Source organism: Triturus cristatus, chromosome 8 (assembly GCF_964204655.1).
Source record: "Triturus cristatus chromosome 8, aTriCri1.1, whole genome shotgun sequence".
NCBI lineage: Eukaryota > Metazoa > Chordata > Amphibia > Caudata > Salamandridae > Triturus > Triturus cristatus.
In genome coordinates this window covers 74,537,064-74,560,818 of record NC_140591.1, presented here as the reverse complement: position 1 = coordinate 74,560,818, position 23,755 = coordinate 74,537,064, and the positions used below count along the sequence as shown (strand labels likewise).

The 23,755-nt window shown below is 44.3% G+C and overlaps 1 protein-coding gene across 8 annotated transcripts in view; it reads left to right on the top strand.

The window, feature by feature from the left end:
• Positions 1–23,755, top strand: part of STXBP5L (syntaxin binding protein 5L) — a 1,956,595-nt gene that overhangs the window by 1,709,584 nt on the left and 223,256 nt on the right. The gene's annotated exons all lie outside the window — the stretch shown is intronic.

Here is a 23,755-nt window from a genome sequence, read left to right as displayed (position 1 = left end):
GGTATCCCTTCCTGCACATAAACAATCTTAAATGCTGATTTGTAACTTCTATATGTGCTGCTTTGTGCAGCACACATAAAAGTTGGAACTCGTCATTTTTAAAATGATTGTTTATGTGCAGGAAGAGACACATAAACAATCATGCATGGCGTTTTGCTGTTTTTATGGGCAGCACACATAAAAACAGCAAAAACTAGGAGGTATAAAGCCTTTCTCCTCGTTGCGCCCTGTTAAGACTAGGATTTCCCTGGTCTTAATTTTGGTGCTGCCTCATATTTACACCACTCTTGTAAATATGGGGCAGTGTCAAAATCAGTGGATGTTGCGGCGGATCACCCACCGCAACACCCATCTCCCACCCCTTTCATGCTAAGTATAGCATGAAAGGGTGCCTTATTTACAAGTTTACAGTTGCTTATTTACAAATTTTAAGTGGCTTAACGCTGCCTTGTAAATAAGACAGAGCCCGTATCGCCACCACAATGTCAAAAAAAGTGACGTCCTGGTTGCGATACAGGCTTGTAAATATTGCCCTTCTGTGTCTTGTCTGATGATGCACACTCTATGGATAATGTGTGTTATGTCCAACATCTGTTGAATATTGCATTGAAACTTCATGAATTTTCTTTCTTATTGAGAAGGTTGCTCATTCTCTCCCCCGCAAACCAGCATTTTACTACACAAGCCAAGCTAAGGTTGATATTGGACAAGATCTATTTCTTCCCCTCGATATGACCGTGCTAGATTCATTGGACTTCACTGAGAGAAACAGAATATGTAGTTCTTGAGCAAGGTCTGTTGATTGAGGGGATCTGTTTGAAGACCATTCCGTGCACAAAAATGTAAAATATCTGTAGAAGGGCACCTTTTTGATGTATCCATGCCATGCCCTCTGTGACGTAGCAGATTAGAACGCTTAATCAGCTTCCTTGCTACATCCGCTTGTCCTGAGTTTGCCTGGGCCTGCCTCCAAGCCGTTATAAGGAAAATATGTTTGTGAGGGTTAGTCGGAACTTGTTTAAATATGAACTTGAGACCCCATAAATCAAGAATTGAAAGTCATGCTTGAAACACGTTGTTCACTCAACATCTGATGTATAGGAAAGCCATTGGTTCAAAAAGCATGCCTGAACTTTGGCAAACACAATCTAGTACCATCTGTTCTGATTTGTATAATTCATAATATTTCAGGCACCATATATCCATATCCATTACAAAAATGGGGTTACCCAATCATGGTCATGGACCTGGGTTCAATATGATACAGAATACAATGGTCCTAGACCTCTGTTTTTAGTACTGATATATATCAACTTCACAGTAACGAGTACAAAAATAAATTCAAGAGCCTCAATGCGTAAGCTCACAGTAATCAATACTATACAGAATTTAGTTTTGAGGGAGAAGAAAGTGAAACAACCACATTGCTTTTGTCCACACCCGGTATTTATTATATATATATATATATCACAGGGTGCACAGTTAAATATTCACTTTATCTTATTTGAAGCAAATTGGGGGAGGATAGGTTGCTCCAATAGGAACGTGCAAAGAGAGTAAGTGAGGGGTGCTCAAAAAGTGAAATTAGAATCACAGAAGGGTGAGAGAAAGATCTTAAAAACATTTATTATTGGACTGGTCATACATCCCAGTCTACTAAAAACCTGGTCACATCGAAAAGTAATCAACACTTTTTTTACAGTACAGTTTGTAGACACAGAAATTTATCATTCGAGTGGCACGTCTTAAAGTAGAGCTAGTGATCCAGGCCACTAGTGGGGGCGTCAACGTTTCGACCCGGCTTGGAGCTAAAAGGGGGGGTTGTGGCCTCAGCCTTGCGGGTCTTCTTCAGGACTAGATGGGCAACCTAGAGAGGTGTAATGGATGAGTCCTACACCAACAGTGTATGTATGAGACGCGCAGTCATCATGTGGAATAAATCACAATTGGGCATGTCCTCCCGTGAGTGGCATGGCAAGGAATGCACTATCCAGGCAAAGGTAGACCGGCATCCAACTTCGTGTAAATGGAACCTTAATTGTGGATCATTTCTTATGGCGACTCCTTCCGTGAGTCCCAGTGTTTTGGAGCCAAGGCAATGAATGCTGTTAGGCTTAAAAGTGATCCGCGCTCGGTGACCGTCTTCCGCTTTTGTTGCCTGGAGACTGCCACAATTAAGGTTCCATTTACACGAGGTTGGATGCCGGTCTACCTTTGCCAGCATAATGCATTCCTTGCCATGCCATGACCTTCACTCATGGGAGGACATGCCCAATTGTGATTTATTCCACATGATGACTGCGTGTCTCGTACATACACTGTTGGTGTAGGACTCATCCATCACACCTCTCTAGGTTGCCCATCTAGTCCTGAAGAAGACCCGCAAGGCTGAGGCCACGAACACCCCCTTTTAGCCCCAAGCCGGGTCGAAACGTCGACGCCCCCACTAGTGGCCTGGATCACTAGCTCTACTTTAAGACGTGCCACTCGAATAATACATTTCTGTGTCTACAAACTGTACTGTAAAAAAAGTGTTGATTACTTTTCGATGTGACCAGGTTTTTAGTAGACTGGGATGTATGACCAGCCCAATAATAAATGTGTTTAAGTTCTTTCTCTCACCCTTCTGTGATTCTAATTTCACTTCTTGAGCACTCCTCACTTACTCTCTTTGCACGTTCCTATTGGAGCAACCTATCCTCCCCCAATTTGCTTTAAACAAGATACAGTGAATATTTAACTGTGCACCCTGTGACATATATATAATAAATACCGGGTGTGAGACATAAGCAATGTGGTTGTTGCACTTCTCCCTCAAAACTAAATTCTGTATAGTATTGATTACTGTGAGCTTACGCATTGAGGCTCTTTAATTTATTTTTGTACTCGTTACTGTGAAGTTGATATATATCAGTACTAAAAACAGAGGTCTAGGACCATTGTATTCTGTATCATATATCCATATCCAGCACGTGGTTTAGTTGGACTGTGTTTAAGGTTGTTATTATGGTGGAGAGTTACTGGATTCAGACATCCTTTGATTCTAGAGGAGCTCTGTGTCAGTGACTGCATTAACCCAGCCTCCAGACCGGTGTGCTGTGGATGATCACGCAGGTCCCCGTGGGTCAAACAGTATCAGGATTCCTACGGGTTGCTTTGCGAGCCAGCAGTCATTTTAATCAATGTAGTTCATATCAATGTTGAGAGAATCAAACAGTTTGTACTGTGTTCAAGAACTACAGCCAGCAATGAGTCAGGGTGTGACAAGAACAGTGGCACATATGTTAAAGATTCAGAAACTCTTCCCATTAGACACCTCCAGCTCCAGTGATCTAGTTCAGATACTTAGGGCTTGATTTAGAGTTTGGCAGATGTGTACTCTGTGGCAAAACATCATGGATCACCTATCCACAATACTACAAGTGCATTACTTCCTAAATCACTTGTAATACAGCAGACTGGATATCCATTCATTTAAAAAAAATCTTTTAGTGAGGAAATAGAATATCTTACATATATATGAATACTTAAACATCCAATTGGCATAATTGTTACAGAATTGGATAGTAGGTCAGATTATTCTGATTTCATGTTTACCCTTATTACATGTCTAGGAGAGACACAGTAACAAGGCATCCATTGTAGTAAATAATTTATTGCCATTAAAGATTGCGTCAGAGATTTAACCTTACGAAGTTTCCTCAAATGCTAAAATCAGCTCTTATTATTCAGAACTCCCGCCCATCCCGGGGCAATCCGCATCCAACCACCCAGCCCCAGGTAACCACACCACTTCATCTCTGGCCCTAACCCTCCTTCTTTTACAGAGATATAGACTTTCTTCAGAATAGAATGTTGCCAGAAGTCTGGGTATCCGCTGCCAAAATGAGGGGGCTCTGGGTCCAGTAATGCAGCTGCAATACACAATTCACGACAAAGATACGCTAATCTTTACCACTGTCCTTCAAGCAATGAGGATCTGCACCTATTAACGCAAGCTTGGGTGTAAGATCGACTGAGGCATTTAAGATCCTACTCAAGAATTTACATATTTTATTCCAAAGCCCTCCCAATCTCACACTGCAGAAAAACATATGTACTACAGCTGCATTACCAGTTTTACATCGCACACTCTTTGAATCCACTCTTTTACCCCAGCTATACATTTTCCGAGGGGTATAATACAGACTATACAACATCTTATAATGTTGACTCTTCAGCTTGGCACTTAATAATAACTCTTACCCCACAGTTAAGCCCTGCTATATCCTTTGAGTTAAGACCCAGCCTCCTGCCCCGTTTCCCTTGCTATACATCTAGATCATCTGGATTCAGTTCCATGAGCAACCTGTAAGAGACTTCATTAATGCTAATATTCCTTGTTTTAATTTTTGTTTGAAGTCTCGTATTTGTAAATATTTTTAAAAAGCTCTGATGCTGCAATCCAAGTTTTTGCTGCAGTACCTTGTAAGTAAAGACTTGACCCTCGGAAAAAACATCATCCAGTGTCCTTATACCCACCTTCTGCGTCTGCCACACTGTAAAGTATTCATCATGGAAACCTGACGCAAATAAAGAAATTCAGAGTGAGGTATAAAGAGTGGCGGCTCCTCTGCTAAGGCGGAGGAGCGTCGCCCCACTAAACAAAAGAAAAATAAAATGATAATAACTTTTGTTATTATCATTTTATTTTTCCTACCTAATTCAATGGCAATAAGGCGAGTTGGGGCTGGTGTAGTAGGGAGAGGAGTGGTTTAAACTCTTGAAGCGTGCAGGACTGCTTGGTCGACCCTCTCGGACCACCCTAAGCAGACCTGCGCACTTTGCATGTCCCCCACCAGGCTGCATTACACAGCCTGGTGAGAAACATGCAAACCTTCCCAGTCTGGGCGCCGATCCACGTCGCTCAGACCAATCACAATGCTGCATTGCAGCATTGTGATTGGCTATGGGGAGGCTGGGAGGGAGGGGTGCTTCCTGCTGCTTGCTGGGACTGCAGGAAGAAAGAGGACAGAGAACAGAGGACAAGATGCAGCCGTTTCATCAGGTGAGTGTGGGTTTTTTCATTTTCTTTTTTGTCCCGTTTGCCCCCTCCCCTCACCCTATCCCCCGGGTCCAGTAGCAGCCGCTATTGGGTATAAAGACTAAACAAGGCAATACTGAGTTTACCCTTCAAGGCCACATACGCGGCTTAGCCGTTTAGAACCTTTTTTTGTAATAGCTGGGCTCTATATTTCTCAAAAACCTCCTTGGTAGTCTTTCCCCAGAGTTATTCATAAATGCTTGGTAACATCCTTGACTCTTAATTCCTTCCCTCAGAGCCCGTTACTAAAGGTTCTATAATTTGCAGCATAGAAGCCCAAAGATAATACTTAAAACAGGGCACAGTCCCTGCCTAATGGGATAGTTAGAAACTTCAGCACTCTTCTCACCCTTTTGTACTCCCAAATAAAATTATTACATATTCTGTCCAGTTTTAATAAACAGTCATTCCTAACTACTAATGGAATTGCCCTAAATAAATAAAGGACTATAGGGAGTACCAACATCTTGATGACTGTAGATCAACCTATCATCATCAAATGGAGATTAGTAATACGTGCTAAATCCTTTTTAATTGTGGGTAATATTTTAATGGGGTAATGTTACCCATAGCAGAGATTATAACTATTCCAAGATAGGTCGCTTTATCAGTCCTACAGTTATCACTAGTATGAATATCTTCGTTAGATATAACTTGGGACTTCCATTAAGAAGATATCCTGAAACCTGCCCAAACCTATCAGCTTCCACCTCTATTTCACTGATAGCCTCATTTGGACCTGTCATGACAATGGCCACGTCATCAGCATATGCTAACACTTTAGTGCCCACTCCATTAACCACTACAGGCCTTATACCTGAACTGCTGGTTATTTTATTCAAAAAGGGATTAATATATAAAGTAAATAGTATGGGAAAATATAAACAGCCCTGCCGCGTTCCCCTTGTGATCTTGATGCTCTCAGATTCCAAGTCCATCAATTGTATTTTGGCTGTCAGATTTTACAAATAATTCATATGGCCGCCATTTAACCAGGACCGATGCCTAATCTCTCTAATAACTCCCATAAATATACCCATGTTAGCCTTTTCAAATGCAGGATCATTGATATAGGGATCCTCGTAATTTACGCTATATCAAACAATGTTATAGCCCATCTGACATGATCTACTGTGCCTTGAGAGATCAATCTGGCAATGAGCCTGCTCAACCGGGTCAATAACATCTTTCAGTAAATTTAAATATCATTTTTGATTATTGATATGGACCTGTATGAGCTAGGGTTGAGGGAGGGTTTCCCCTTCTTTTTAAAATACAACTATATTAGTATTCAACTATGCCTTTGGTGCCAATTTCCCGCTCTATGCATCTACAAAAGTACTAAGCATATTGGCTGAAAAAATCGTTAAAAAAATGATATCATTCTAAAGAAATTTTATCGGGTTCCGCTGCCTTTTCGAGTGCATGAGAGTTCACTGCTTCCCTTAATTCAACTATCATAAATAATTAATCAAGAACGATCCTGTCGTCTTCCCCCAAAGCTTTGATATCTACTTGATCCAAATATTGCTTGACGGGTCTAGCTCCTCCTGATAGAGAGTGCCATTAAATTCAGAAAAGACTCCAATAACCCCTTTGGGGTTCTTAATTATCTGGCCTCGTCTTTCCTTGATAGCAGTAACTCTACCCTGTGTTTCTTTATGCCTAGCCCTCAGTGCTAGCTGCTTCCCTACACTATCACTGAATTCATATCTCTCAGCCTGATATTTCTCTGCAGCCCTCCTAGAGAAAAAGCTGTTAATCTCAACTTTAACCACTACTGTCCTCTAAAGAATCTCATCCCTTTCCCCCTATGCCTGCCCGATCATATGCACCTTCAGATGAGCCCTTTCAGTCTACCTAGTTCCTTATGCAGTACCTAGATCTTATTATGACTGCCCCTCTGATTATTAAGCACTAAAACTAAGTGTTTTGCCTCTGATCTCGGCCTTCAGGGCATCCCATACTTGTGGTACGGTGCTTCCTCTATTTTAAAACTCAATCACCCACTGTCTCATGTACCTTACATACTCACGGTTCGACAACAATGCTCTATCAAATAACCGTGAATTTCTTGGTGTAGCCCTTGTAGCATACTCTACTTCCAGGACCAGAGGGTTATGGTCATAAAACACTCTTGGATGTTCCATTATACCAACCTGACTTAAAAGGGTAGATGAGGTAAAAAACAAAATCCAGGCGTACATACTTTTTAGTGGAATAAGAATAAAATGTAAATACTGGACATGAGCACTCTAAGGCCACCCAACATCAATCTACCCATGCAATCCATACATTGTTTTAGAGCAATATAAAACTTGGGTTTCCTCCCACAATATCCTGCTATGAAGGGGTATACCAATCCCACATGGCAGTTAAGATCTCTACTCTGCACTGTGGGTGCAGGCCAAGATGTTAGTTCTTGGGACATGTCATCAATAACTGCTGCTTCATCACGATTTGGCCCATAAACTCTAAAATCCATCTGCCCAGTCTGTCTGAGGCGCTCCTTCTAATATCACAGATGCCGGCTCTAGAGAATAATGCTACCCTCCTCTGTGAAGTGTAGGCCAGCAATCTGTACCCCATTGTGCCTAGCAGGTGTTTCTTATCTCCAAGATGTGTGTTTCCTAAAGGCAGGTGATGTTGGCCCTCACCAACCGCAACCACTCGGCTATCCTAATCTGTTTGAGCCTATCATTATAGCCCCAAACATTAACTCTGACAATACAAAGCAAATCCATCAAAGTACAGATAGAAGTAAGAAACTCCTAGAGCCCAGCAGCTATTGATAAAATACAACTTATCACATTTAAACCATTCCCCATACAGGTTCCCCCCAACAGACAAGACTCAACAAGATCTAACACAATCTCTTTAAGATCAATACCTTTTTTGCTTATTTCTGTTTTTCCTCCCCACCTTCCCATCTCCCTCCTCTTCCCACTAACCCCTTCCCCACCCTACCCACAAACCTCAAGTCCAGCCCCCCCCCCCCATCACCTCCACCTCACCCCCAAGAAATGATCTCAGTTACACGTTTAGGCCACATGACCTTATTTCAAGCAATCCAGAAATTGATTAGCCAGGTATTAATTATCTCAGAATTAAACATGTGGATCTTCTCATGACATATTATTTTCAATCTGGCAAGGCTGAGGAGATAGACTTGGCCTTCTTTATCTTGAAAAGGTTTAATCATTTGACAAAGCCTCCAACATGGCTTATCTGTTATATGCAAAAGTCTGGTTTCACAAAGACTACATACCTATTAAAACACCATTTAGCCTCAGGGCGCACCTTTCCAAAAACTAGTTGCCTCAGCAAAAAACGAACAAAGAAAATCAAGATAGCCCTTAGCCTGAGAACAGGGGACGCGTCCTTCTTCAGAGAGTTTCGCGGTGTTAGGGGACACCTATGGGCCCTTTGTATTTCACAATTCCAATCCCAGCCATCCACTCTAGAAACGCACCATGAAAAAGCTTAACAACTAATTTTCTCATATCGTGGCCCTCTGCCCCTTCTGCTACCCCCAAAATCCTTACGTTATTCCTACGCTGTCAGTTTTCAAAATCCTCCGGCTTTCACTGAACATCCACCAACCGGGACTCATGGGCATGCCACAGTTCTTTTATTGAAGCAACCTCTGACTCTAACACAGTAGTCCACTCCTCGACTGCCGAGATTCTTTCCACTATTGCAGACGAAGTCTTAAAGATTTTTCGCACTACACCCTGAAGCTTCCTAGAGGCTGACTGAGCCTTCCGGCTTTCAGTTTGGGTCTCCTACACATGAGCCATTATACTCTGATATATAATCTCCAGAGTAAGAGGACCTCCCTCCTTTCAAAACCGCTGGCCAGGGCCTGCATCACGGTCTGAGAGATCTTAAGTAAGATGCTGAATGCATGAATCGTCCCATCTCAAATCGATTCTTGACCTCTCCTCTGCACAGATTTGAGGTTTTTCTTCCAAACAGTGCCCTCGACGCTCCTGCCCAGTCCTCTCCCTCAGAAACAGAGTCACTAACATCAGAGGAAATGCTTCCCAAAGCCTCCTCCTACCCTTGTTCCCTGGCTTTTTGTATCAAGACTTCGGAGAGGAAACAAAAACACCTCATTATCTGACCCAGTGCCTACCAGGTTTATAGGGATAGCATCGGGTTTGATTCTTTCACCACATCAAGACTTGATTTGCCACTTTACACCTGGATCACTCTGTCTACCATGACCTTGCCACCATCACAGCTTCCTCCTTCACCTCGGGAGGAGAGGGTGCACACCTTACCTGTAACATTGTCTCGTCATGCCAGAACAGAGACAGCCGTGCACAGCTGGCTCAAGCGGCCGCCATCTTGCTCCTCCCTTCCTACTAACATTGAGTATCCATAATGTTTTTGACGGAGCATCGGCCTGCCAAACTCTAAATCAGACCATGTGACCAGTGCACAAAAGCACATTATAAGCTCACGACCCAGATTATCACAGTGAGGCTCTAGCGAGTCTCACATTGTAGCACCCTTTACATTGCCAGAGACTCAGGACATCAAGACCATGGGTAATACAGGGGTTTCAAGGTCTGTACTAATCATCTGATAGTGATGAGCTCAGAAGTCACGGAAAAAGCACACACCGATACACCTTTATGGGAATTCAGAGCCTGATATATCTTGACCAATCAACTGAAGACAGTGCAGCAGTGAGGAGTCTTATAACCTGCTCCTTTCAACACTACAGTCCTTATTTAGAGTTTGGCGGATGGGGTACTCGATCACCAACATGACAGATATCTAATTCCACTTATTACAAGTGCCATAGCATATAATGGACTTGGGCGGGATATCCCTCATATTTGTGATGGAATAACCTTTTTCCCAAACCCTTTAATCAGACCCTGTGAGCCCAGTTTCTTTCGAGATGAACAGCAGTTGTTGTGCTGCGTGCCTTCTGCATATGTTGTACCACATATAAACCTTATATTGACTGTGATCTCTGAAGAGTTAAAATCAACCATCTACAGAAAACAAAGCTTGCCTTACATGTGTACTTTATACCTCCCAATACTGTCAGCAAGGTGCCTTAATTTGTCAAAGTATATGCTATACCCTTTTGTAATGAGAATGTCTTTACTAACGCTTTGGGGCTTTATATCTGAGGACAACGTTAATGTTCAGGCTTACCTTTCGTACAGTCATAGAATAGTTTCTGATTATTAGAGTGTTGTAATTCTCAACATTAGAAGATATATGGTAAGCCCATGAATCACCAGTGATGGGGGGCTCTAGAGAGTATGTGTTTGAAATGTGGGACAAAGAGCATCATTCAAGTTGAGTGTGGGTTTAGTATCACAGTTTAGGGCATGAATACTATTACTGAAACATTTTTTAGTAATCAAATTGTTGTAATTATACTCTATTCACAAGGTTTGAGTTTGGATGTTTCTTAGGAAATGCTTCAACTTGGAAATAGATGGTTATAAATATACCAAAATCATATTTTAAAATGACCTGCATATATTCAGGTTTAATAATATAGAGAGTCAGGAGCGGTCTGTGGGCTTTGTGTGGTTGAATTATCAAGCATTATTAAAGTATGCCAGGCTCAAAGTGAGTGAAAGGGTCAAACAAAATACATTTTTATAAAACTAGTAGTGCATATTAAGTGCAGCCTCTTGGGATATAGATTTCATCTGCAGAGTTGTGAGCATGTATGAAAAGAACCTATTTTGTTTAGTGATATGGTGAGCAGGTTCATATTTCCCATCATCCATCTGCCATCTGCACTGGAAGTGACCTCTCCCATCCGCAGAACCTACTTAATGATAAAGGAGCGCCAAAGGAAAACCCATCCATGCTCATCCGTGTCTGGACCATACCAGCACACTTGGTCCTCTTCCCCTCCTGCCACTGTCCTGCTGCGACCCTCCAAGCCTTCAACCCCAGCCACTGTTCCCTATGCTGCTGCCTCACCACACCACATAACACAAAAGGCACCCAACACCACACTCTCTCACACTCAAACAGTCCTGCAACCACCTACACACAGGTCACACACACTCCACACTCACATGCATTCTCTTTAACACCCGCTCACTCGCCAAACATCACACACAGATCTGGGTGCTGCTGCATGACAATGTCCTGGTCCAACTTTTCATCACGGAAACCTGGATGAACCCTGCTTCAGCATTTGACATCACCACAGCCACCAAGGATACAAGATCACCAGTCAGGGCGGACTTCACAAGCCCAGAGGCGGAATAGCCATCATCCACAAGAATCCCATTGGCTTCACCACCTCATCATCCTCCAACTTTGAACACCAGTCATTCAAGCTCCTCATCACAGCCAAATTCACCCTTATTGGCACTCTCATCTACAGACCACCTGGACCATGCACCAACTTCACCGACACCATCACAGACTTTGTTGCCCCTATTCCCCCTTGACGCTAGCAATTACATCCTACTTGGAGACCTGTACAACCATCTGGAAGATCATGCTGACTCAAACTTAAAATTACTGATCGAAGACCTTGGACGTCTGGGCCTCACCTAATGATTAAATGTACTTATACATGTCACCAGAATTTCAATTAGTGGACCACCTCCAGCACTGACGTCCCGGCCCCTCTCAAACACAGCAATACAACACGATCAAGACCCCATGCTAGTTGGTATACGCAGGAACTCAGACTGATGAAACGTTACTGCTAACAACTGAAGTGCAAATGGAGAATGAGCCAGGACAATGCAGACAGGAGAACTTTCAAATCTGCCTTGAGACGCTACCACCAAATGATCTGGACCACCAAATACACCACTCTGGCAGACCGCATCGATGCCAGCACTAGAAGAAGCAAATAAATCTTCGCCACTGTGAAGGATTTCACCTCACCAGCTGACTCAATCACCTCCTCGCAGGAACTCTGCAACAGTCTCTCAATTCTTCAGCAACAAAATCACTGCCATTTACAGCAACTTCAAACTGCACCCAGACTCACCATACCATGCCAAACGTCTCCCAAACTTATCCAAATTTCAGTGCTAACCAGATGGCCCATCATCAGCCAGGAAGAAACCACCAAAACAAGGTAGTCATTCCATAAGGGGCCCTGTCGGACCCCTGCCCCCACCACGCCTACTACAGAGGACTACAATCAATCAGCCCCTTCCTCACACCCATTCTGAATGCCTCCACCTCTTTCCCAAACGCTTGAAAACATACAACTGCCCTTCAGTTGCTAAAGGAACCTTCTGCCGACACTTCAATGCGCGCCAACTGCAGACCGAACTCCCTTCTACCATTCCCAGCCAAAGCCTTACAGGGAATCATCAACAAACGCCTCACCAAATACTTCAGTGATCACCAACTACTTGGCACCAATCAGTCTGGTTTCAGACCCAACCATAGCATGGAAACTGCCCTCTTCACGGATGACATCTGCATGACTCTGCAGGACACACTGTGGCCCTCATCCTCCTGGACTTCTCTGCAGTATTTGACACAGTTTCCCACTCCATCCTCATCCAACTCCTACACAATGTCGGATTCCAAGGATATGAACTCCAATGGATCTGCTCCTTCCTGACTGGGAGAACCCAGTCAGTTAGCCTGGCACCATACTGCTCTGGCTTCTGCAAACTCATCTGTGCTGGACAGTAAGGATCCTCCCTGTACCTGACCCTCTTCAATGTTACAGTAAACGTAATTTCCCAAAACCACCAAGTAAAAGCTGAAGTTCATAAGAAATAAGTCCAATATCCAATCAGGGTGTGTCATGCCGTATATGCCGTCCTGCCCCCTGTCAGTTGCCCTCTTTCTTCGTGCGACCAAGCCGCCAGAAGAAGTTCCTCAGTCCTGTTTTGACAAATCCATTCCTGCAAAATAGAGAGCACTGGTGAAACCCGGGAAAGAAATCCCAAAGTCGACAACAACCAAAGAAGTACTGACTAGCAAATGTGCAAACCATAACAATACAGTAAGACCACATCAAAGAATCAAGAACTGAGCCCCCATGGCCAGGAATCAAGAAAGAGAGTCGTACTATATAGCAGAAATAATCTTATAGATATCTGAGACACTTTACTTATGTTCATATGAGATCCAAGAATCCAGGCGGGCCATCACTTATATGCAGGTGGGTTAATCCTCGCTTCAAAGTCCTTAATAGAATTGACACTTTCCGTTACAATAGCTAGGACATTTTTCATTCTATGAAAGGACTCGGAGGCGAGGATTATGCTAGTTCAAAGCTTGTCCACTACCAGATCCACAATGGAGGAGACTGGTTTGAAATAAAACCTTTTGAAGGTTGAATCCGAAGACCAGTCGCTGCATTCAAGATATCCTCCAAACGAGCTCCCAGAACAAAAGCTTTAGAGGCCATTGCTCCCTGAGCGGAGTGCGCACCAAACATTTTGGTGTCAATTCCCACCTCCTGCATGATCCACCACACCCAGTTTGCTATGGTCGGTGAGAAGACTGCTCGGAAAGGCTTTCTAAGAGCAATCAAAAGTTGCTTCTCCCTGTGGGGCCGAAGTTCTGCTGTCATACTTTCATATGCCTTGATACATCTGACTACGCACAGCTTTGGTACCGCTCAAAAATCTGGGTAAGAAATTACTCGAGAATTACATTTGATGTGTCTAGAAACATGGAAGGTGACTCCTTCTGGCATCACCTTCCTGTGTTGTCTAGGGCTCTAGCATCGGACACCCTCCAATCCAGAAGAAGATAAGGCACAGCAGAATGGCTAACGTAGCTGATAACTGCTTCCGGGAGAGGTATCAGCTACTTGGCCATGAGGATAGGAAATGTAACACCTTATTCACGTCCCAGTGAACTGAGTACCTGGGTTCAGGAGGCAAAGAGAGCCTAATGTCACGAAGCAGCTTATGCACTAAGGGATGTTCCCCCACTGGCGCGTCTGCGATCTCTAAATGGCCTGCATGAATCTAAATGTATTCACTGATCTGCAGGCCATACCTTCTGACACCAAGGAGGCCCAAAAAATCCAGGTTGTGAACAACGTCTGTCCCCATGGGATCCAGACTCCATTGCAGACACAACCCACACATCGGGACCAGGCGGAACAGTACCTCTTAATGGTGCCCTTCGCCAAGTCCGCGGGAGGAGGTCTGCTGCGTCTCTCGATAAGCCAGGGACTTGCCATCTTGCCCTGTGATCCTCCACACCATAAGTTGAAAGTTTCTGTTCGTGACCAGAGGGTGAGGATTCCCTGATGGATCGGCGAGAAGTTGAAGAGACTGGGGTAGACAGATAGGAGAAGCCCTCAGAACTGGAAACCCCACTTGCGACTTCCACAGAGGGGTGATCAACGCCTTCTCCCAGCGCACTTGGGCGGTCAGGCGCATGATCATTGCGAATGGGGGAAAGGAATAACTGCTCCTGAGACCAATCCTGAAGGAATGCATTGGGTCGCCACTGCCCCCAGGTCTGGCCTCCAGTTGAAGTACTAGGGAAGCTGGTTGATTGAGGGAGGACACAAACAAGTTGATTGTGAATGGGCCCCAACTGGAGCACAGGGCATCTCCATTATTTTCTTCTACAGAGGGGCTATCGCGTCTGAGACCGCCTGAATGATGGAGGCATCCATTGCGTCTCAGAAGTCATCTGTGACAGAGAAATATTCCACGCCTTCCTCCTCTTCATAATATGTATTCCTCCATACTCCTAGGTAGTTAGAGAAGTATCTCAGTGGCCACCCACAAGGTAAGAGAGATTAATGGAAGGGGCAGGAACCCCTAGAAAAAACTGCAGAAGCCTGCAGAGAAACCTGCCAGGGTTTGTAATGCTGATAATCACCCACGGGCACCAGACTGAATCAGCCTACCGAAGGGAGATATGTGCCAAAAATATATGGGTTCTCCAATTGCCTGAGACTCACTCTAGGCCCCACAGTATAGGGGTTAAATGGGCTGTAGAATGTATGCTAACTGCCTGGGCAGTCTGCCACTATCGTAAGTAGTCACCGCTCCTTGATGGTCTTACCCCGCAGGGTGTTGAGGCTCCAGGCAGGAGGAGACATGTAATTGAAAAACTTGCTGCGGAGACACTCCGCAAAATGGGAAACTAACGCCTGTTCCACTCCCTGATTGGATGTTGGACTAATTGCTTATGAACTTCAGCTTTTACCTGGTGGTTATGGGAAATTAACTTTTAGTTTACTGTTGTGGTTACTGGTTAACATGGCTGCTGTGCAATAAAAATGAAAAAAGGACAGTATAATCTCACCTCTGCATCCTGCCATTGAAATAAGATATAAAATAACATTTGTATGCACCAGAAATTAATGTATGTGCTAGTGGTCATATGGGCAGACCCTTGCCTTGTGTATGAATGTTGATGGACGGTTATAGAGACTGACAGCTGGTGCACACCCTTCCTCAAATGTGTGCTACTTAAGTGTGTTGAGTGATTGTGCAAATGTGCATGTATTTGTGTGCAAGTGCATGCAATTGTACATGCAGGTAAATGTATGAGGGTGTCTGCATGAAACTGAAATGTACGCATCTGTGTATCTTTGTGTGTTTGTTTGTCTTTAAATGTGTGCTTATGTGTGTAAGTGTACAACTGCAAGCAATTCTGCATAAGTGTCAGCGTTTTGCATGTAGATCAGTTCTTAATGTGACCCTGTGATTTCCAGTGCTCGGCACCAGCACTCAATTGGCAGCACCGGCACCTATGACACACGGTGGGCTGTTTGTCTGAGTTAAGAGTGAGAACAACAGCAGTTGTTTACTAATTCAATATACGTTAAAAATGACTATTACTTGCTGTCCAAGTCATTCCTGTAGCTTTGGGGGTGTGGAATAGTCTGAATTGTCAGACTTGTAGGAGCGTGAAGGTTAGTAGTTGTGTTGGTTCTGTCATTGGCTATGCTGGGAAGGGCAAGGGTTGGTGTACGCTTCAGTGGCCTCCTGATGAGGGCCCTGGCACTTATCCTTCTACAAATTAAGCCCTGATGTAGATTATCAAACCCCTTCACACAGGTGGCATCTGTTGTGCTCAAGGGTGGGCCTTTGTCCTAGATGTAAACAAAGGGCCTGATTTAGATCTCGGTAGACGGGTTACTCTGTCACAACGGTGACATATATCCTGTCCAGCGAAATATAAATTCCTTTATACCCTATGGGATTTATATTTCGACGGATGGGATATCCATCATTGTTGTGATGGAGTAACCAGTCCGCCAAGATCTAAATCAGGCCCCAAATAGAGTAAAGATCTATATTTCTGAGGTGAGGAAGACTGCTCCCAGGGAAGCGCTGCTCTGAGCTCTGGCTGGTGCTCCTGGAGCTCACAGCCTATGTTGAGGTATTCTGTGGCAGCAACAGTAATACACAAGAGTTGAGATGGGTAGGCAGCCCGGACATTTGACTCACTGGATACAGGGATGAGGCAGCTTTGTGAATCCTTTTAGGTACCTAAAAAGGGTATCTAAAGGTGTATGCCACTGGCTGTGCCAAGTGAGTTTTGTCCCATTGATTGGTGGGAACTATGGGGAACCCTGCTGGGTCTGTTGAGCTGGACATCAGGATTTGGGTGTTTCAGTATTTGAAGGCATATTCTGCCTTCAGCAATGTTTGGCACAGTCTGTGGGATGTGAATTTTGTGTATCAAATGTGATGTGTTGACTACTGATCTCCAGATGAAGGGGAGTAGCATTAACTCTCTCAATAGATGTGTTGGGCAGCTTGAACCATCGATTTATATTAGGGTAGGACAGGTTGTAACTGAGAAGTTGCATCGATTACTTATCAGCTTTAAATCAGATTAGTTTATAAGGCCTTTAATATGTGCATTCCCATATATTTATTGTTATATTAGCAATCTGTAGGGGCATGCATATAACATTTTCTGTGAATCATCTTATAAATCAGTAATTCAACATTTATTGTGCTAGGTAATTGTAAGGAAAAGAACATGAATCTCAGTTTTCTCATTTCCTTAATTAAGTCTATTTTAATAGGAAAATACTGAGGGCCTGATTATGACTTTAGCAGTGGGGCATGCCACAGCCCCGCTGCCACTCCGCCAAAGCTGGGTGAAAACTGCCCGCCAGATTCTGAGTTTCTTCCTGTCTGGCAGGCGGTGCGGTGGCGATCCCACTGCGGTGCCAATTAAAAAGGCACCACAATGGGAGCGCCAAAAGCTGTTCCTGCACGGCATACCTCTACAGTCCATGCTGTGCAGGAAAGGGGATGCATGCACACTGGCATGCATCCCATGGCCCTGAAGACACATGGGGCCCTGTAGGGCTCCTTTGTTTCCTCACCGCCACAGTTTTCGTGGAGGTGAACATGCCACGAAAACTGCGGCGGTGAGGAAACTCAGAATATGTTTGGAGCTGCCGCTGCGACACCGGCATCACATTCCTGGACTAGACTGCCACGCCACCGCCGAGTGATCGCGGATCCCCGGCAGGTGCAGCAGTCTTGTGGAAGTGGGACCACGGCATTCGAAATGTGGCACTCAGAACCCTAAGGCGGCGGTTCCCTACACTCTATCACGAGTACAGGACAGCCGTACTTGTATTCTGGCCCTTAGTAGTGGCTTTTCTTAACATAGGGAATTCTCCTTTTCTAAAACATAATGTTCCTCAGATGTTAAATGGTAATCTGAAGTGTTTAGAATTAAGGGCCTGATTAGGATGGCCTCGGGGATCGGGACCGCCCGACAGGCTGTTGCCGGTCCCGCAGTAGGCATTATGATGTGGCCGCCACCACGGCAGTCCAAATGCCTATATTTTGCATTGTGGTGGGTGCTGCTGGCTGCAGCACCCATCGCAATGCAAAATAGGGACACTGCACATGGCCCTGCACTACGTGGCGGGCACCATGCAGAGGGCCAAGGGTGAAGGGGGGCCCACTATGGGCCCCCAAAGGTTCTTTCCACCTGCCTTTTCATGGCGGGTTCACCGCCTTGAGAGGGCCGGCAGAAAGGAACATCGTAATGTCTACAGCTGGTAGGCACCGCCACCACTGTAGGCATTACTCCGCCTCCATGATCGGATCCTTGGCCACACAACTTGTTTGCGATGGCGGGCCCACCGTCATGGTAATCGGGTCCTAAAGGTTTTCGCCTGTCGGGTCTGGTATGTAATCGTTTTCTGAATTAGTTTTCTTGCTTGGCTCGACCTCTAAAAAAGTCTTTTGGTTTGAAGTAGGGGAGCAGTCTTTCATTTTGGAACTGTCTGCTCTAGTAGCTGAATTGGTTCCAATATATTTTGCTTCAAAACTCACTTCTCCATATGATGACAATATATTATTTCTCTGGGGCTCTGAATTTTTCACACCAGTATAGACCATTTTTTTTTTATAGCTAAGAATGTCTCACTTAATACATATAGACTTTCTGTGCTTGAATTTTCTCCTTACACTAGATAAGTTATGTGATAATGTATTTTAGTCTATTGACAATTCCCCTTTGGCCAAAATCTGTTGTAACTCGATTTTCAAAGATTTAGTTCTATAATGTGATTATATATATCTTCTGTTATCAACAATATGGTGTCCAGAGAACATGTTTTGAAAATGTCGGACCATTTGTCAACATTTCTGTTTCTGCCTGCAAATACCTTATGAGCTTGTTTGAATAGGGTGCGGTACTTACCACATATGGTAAATACCATTAAATCATTGTGAGGTATTTACCACATGTGGTAAATAACTCCTATTCCGAGTTTTAAATGTTGTCAGGTTTGACCTGCTGAAATTTAACAGGTGATATCTGCGAGGGTGTGGTAACTATCACGTGACCTGTAATTCCGATCAATGTGCAAACAAACATTTGCAGAGGGATCAGAATTTACTCCTTAACTCGTAATGAGGGCCAAAGAGTTGGCTTTAATGACGTTCTTAATCCATGTAAAATTCTTTGTGCTTTAAGATTTTGTGGCAGTGAGGGGGCATACACTTTTTGACATATTTCTTTTTTAAATAGATAATTGAGTTTGCGCAATTGTTGATCCTTAGCTGGTTCATTCGAAAGTTAGAAAATGTTAATATTCTACAGCTTAATTTCCTGTAGATCTCAGTGTTTGTGGTTTTGATTTTAAAGATAAAACAGTTATACTGGCACATTATGCCATTTTGATTAAAAAAAAAAAGATGCAGAGTATGGGCCGTAATTTGAGTATTGTTAACTTAAAATGAAAAAATGAACTTTAACGATGATCTGTTTAGGCGGTCTCTTTTATGAATGAGCGCACATTCTTGGCCGTGCACATTCCCTCTCAGGCCAATATTCGTTTATTAATATCATTTATTAAATCATAACAAGTACAATTGAGTCTTCTTCTTATACTTAGAACCAACATTTTAAAGTGAAACTCGAGTATTGAGGGATTCTGGATCCTAATTCCCTTCTCCTGGATTGCTCTCTCAGTGTATACATGAAATGACTCATCTACAAGGAGAAGTAAAGGCAACACTGAAAATCAGATGTTATTTCCACTGCAATGGTTTTTCACTATCCAACTTTATTGGTTTCCAGAATTCCCAAAGGATGTTAGTGTGATTTGAAGGAATAGATCATTTAACTAACAAATGTTAACCTCAAGATGAGAATTGGGTGCTGTAATTACCAAAGGATTAAGTATATGAGAAGATCTGCTTATGAATACTAATGGCTATTGCGACACCGAGTGCTCAAGAGGCTGTCTACACCAATGGTGCTAAAGCTGAGCTACATTCGACAGATGTGAAAGAAGGAATGAGATGTATGGTCTAGTGGGTTTTATAAAGGATCATAGAAACGAAGCAATCAACATTACAGGGTAGACTGACGAGAGATGCTTTTATCAATATGTCCCTTTTTGCGGACCCGGGCACTAAGGTTTCGAGGCTGGTAGAGTAGCACGATCAATGTTACATAAGAAATAGTTTCGTATGTATTACTGCTTGCAGGTTACGGTGGTGAATTTCAGTTGAGAAGGCTGTGGAACTATTGTTTATGTACTGAGTATTCTTGTAAATACTGAGGATTATTGAGCATAAGCTAATTTCTTAAGGGTTAGTGTTAATACACTTTGTAACTCTGGCAGAAAGAAAAAAGTATGTTGTCACGGGCTGACTGAGATATAACAGAAAAGCATATTACTTTTCGGATATGTTTTCGTGCTTTCTAAGATGAATAATAGCACTTTAAGTGATAACTGATAACTGACAGTGAAAGGTCCGGTACATATGCCATTGAATGTATTCACTCAGAGAGCTCTCCTTAACAAGAAGCACATTCAGCTTCAAAGTGCCTTGATTGTTATGGCAGTTTGGGAAATATTGAGTCAAACTCCGCAGAATGAGTTTCAGTTAATACTTGTGATGATATGTCAATGAAAAGATCGAAAAACACAGCCAATATTTCTTTTGCTAAGGATTCAATTGGACATACATTCAAAAGCGATTTGTCCCAATGTGGCGTTTGACGTCCAGAATGATAGATTTCTGCCATTCACAGTTTTCAGAATGAAGCAATGCCTGGAATTCCTGTTTTCAATTTGGCAGCGCAGGGTTAAATAGATGTAACTTGCACCCCTCCACTGAATGTCTAAGGCATGCACAGTCTACCACTCCTATGAAGTTAATGCCAGCCACTAAACTGGTATTTGTTGGTGTCCATCGTTATCTTCTATACAGTAGCACCATGTCCTCTCTGCTTATCCCAAAATGTCACTGGCTTCCAACCACAGGGAAACAGTGATTCTGTATAATGATTTTAACAGTGTTTTTCCTTATTTCTTAACACCTTTTGCATGGTGTGGATGAAGGGTACTGGGTTCAACTTTAATCCGTGCTTAAGTCAGTTTAAGTAGCCCACTTGACACATTATCTACTTCTTCAGGTTGATAGACTTTGATTGAAAGTGTCTCTGGATTCAGTAGTACTTTGCCACTGACTCATTGACTGTAATTCATTACTAGTGTCTTAAAAAGTGTTATTGGACTTGGCACTTTTTGCAGGGTCATCCCAGAACGTTTTGACCTCCTTCTGCATTTTTTCTGACATGTTGTGGCGGATTTTAGGACTCTGGGCACTTTATCACTGCTGATAAGTCATAAAGTGCATGTGCTCTCTATGGTAAACTTGGTAAGATTGGTCTACACCTGTTTGAGATGTTAAATTTACCTACCAGTCCCTTGTACAGTGGTATCCCATATACCCAGGGCCAGTAAATTAAATGGTACTGGTGGGCTTGCAGTGCTGCTTGCGCCACCCGCCAGAGTAGCCTTTCAAACCTGTCTCAGGCCTCTGCCACTGCATGGCATGCATGCGCAGTTTACTGCCGCTGTGACGTGGCACATAAAATGGTTACCTTGTCTGGAACTCCCCTTTTACTAAATATCAGTCATCCCTAAGGAAGGCCCTAGATAGCCCTATGGGTGTGGTGTAGGTAAAAGGTAGGACATGTGACTTAACTGTGTAGCATGTCCTGGTAGTGACAAACAGCCTATTTGGTTTCTCACTGCTGTAAGGCTATGCTCTCATAGGGATGCATTGGGGATGCATTGGAGATTCCCTGATATGTGCTTCAGTGGTAATTCCTGACATGAGAGGGGTAGCTTGATCAAGTTTGGTATTGTTTGAAATAGTAGCGATAAATGCTGCTTATTGGTGAAAGCCGATTTATTATTACTATTTTATAAATGCCCCTTTTAGAAGTAGGAATTTCTGTGTGCTGTGTCTTTGTGCCTGCCTGATGTGTATTGACCGCCTGCTTCTGACTGATGGGGGAGAAGGGAGGTGAATTCCCTCCAGCCAATCCCTGGGGGGGTGAGGTGTGTCCTGCCCTGCCTCGGTGACTCAGCCCAAGGCTGAATAGGCCTAGTCTGCATTTGAAGTGGTGGGAGGAGTAGCACCTGCACTGGAATAGGGCTGTGGCTGCCTTCCACAATTATTTCTCCGCCCCCAAGTGGTGTGTCTGGTGCCAGGGCTTACACTTTGAATGGGGAGTGCTGTGCACTGAAATTATATTTTAGAGTGCCCCAGAACTGGTTTAAACTGGGCTCAGGACCCTGTGCCAGGGCAGAACAAAGACTTTTTGCGCTATAAGTACTGGGGCTGTGACCCCATGTCTGGGGAACTGCTTGAACTGGAACTGAGGAGAACACACTGCATGGACTGCTGTGTGCCCGGAGGAACCGCCATCTGGGACTCCCTACCTGTGGGAATGAACCTGCTGCTCGTTGGGCAGCTGAAGGGACTGTTTCTCTGCTAAAGAGCCCCGGTGTGCCGGCTTACCTAGCCCCAGTTTTTTTTTCAAGATTCACCAGGGCTGTGCGTCTGGCCTGGGGCAAGTTGAAGCAGCGCTGGGTGAGCGCTGCGCTTTTCCACCCTGGGAAATGTATTCTCCAGCAAAGCGCCTGGAGCACTTCCCTTTTGGCTGTGCTATATAGTGCGGTGCCCGCACACCAGAAGCGCGTGGTGGATGCTTCACAAGTTGTCTCCTGAGCCCGAGAAGTGGGCTCTTACAGTGAACGCAGCGAGAGCAGCCTCGCCATGCACTGGAAGTTAGGCGGGGGAAGCATGGTTGCGGGCGGGGCTCCCTCGAGGGAGAGAACAGCAAACGGAAGCCAGGCATGCTTCCCGAGCCTGGTTGTGGGCCGGGCCAACTGCTGTGAAAAGCAGAGCAAAGGAAGCAGAGCCTCACGGCCTCATCAGTTGGAGGGGCCTCCGGAGGTCTGCAAGGGAGAGTGGGGACGTCACTCTGAGCTTTGTTTTTGGCCGGCGAGGCCCAACCGTAGTCTTCCCGCGCAAGGAGGGAAGTGAGGACCGACGTGTCTCTGTCCCAAGTCGCTATAACTGGGGCGCGACAGCAGGAGACCAGTCGACGTCTTTGGGCCGCACTGTTGTTTTCCGGCCCGAGGGGCCATTGGCAGATCTCACTTGGGTGCTTTTGTAGCAATGAAGCGATTCCCGCATGCCCAACGTTGGGCCTGAGTTGCTTTTGTTGCTCCAGTCTCTTATGGGAGCATGGGGTCAGTGTCCGCAGCTGCTGGAGGGACACGAGTATTTGGGGTAGCCCTGGCTTCTGAGAGGGGCATTGCGGAGAAAGCCCAGGACGGGGCCCTCGAGGACAAGGCTGTGTCTACCTACGCGGTGGCATGGTCTAAGCACAGAAGTGCAGGAGTTAAAGCCCAATTGTTTTAGGCTACGTACCTAGTGGCACCTTGACATATGTGTAGGTGGACTAAAAGGTAGGCCCAGATTACTCTCTGGTGATCTTAATATCTAAGGGCCTGCTGGTGACTCATGTGTCTTACCTTACAGATTTTGTCCTGATGTAAATGTATAGGGGTGTTCTTTTACCAGAGGTGATTCTACAATAATTTGTGCACCCTGCTAGGAATTACTATGGTGCACTGTGGATGATATGTTTCCCAAGTGAAACTGTGATTTATGTGATTATGACAGTCGCCCAATTGACCTATTGATTTATGTAATCCCTGTAAAGTCATGACAAGTGCCTAGTGACACGGTAAAATATGTGAATGTGATCTAATGTGTTTTTATGGATAATACAAAGGCTATTTTTATATAACCTTGTGTGGAGTTTCTTTTGTGGTGTGCCTAGTGTGCCACTGCTGTGTGAGCGTGTTGCGCCAACGCTTTACACATTGCCTCTGAGATAAGCCTGACTTCTCTGCCAGGC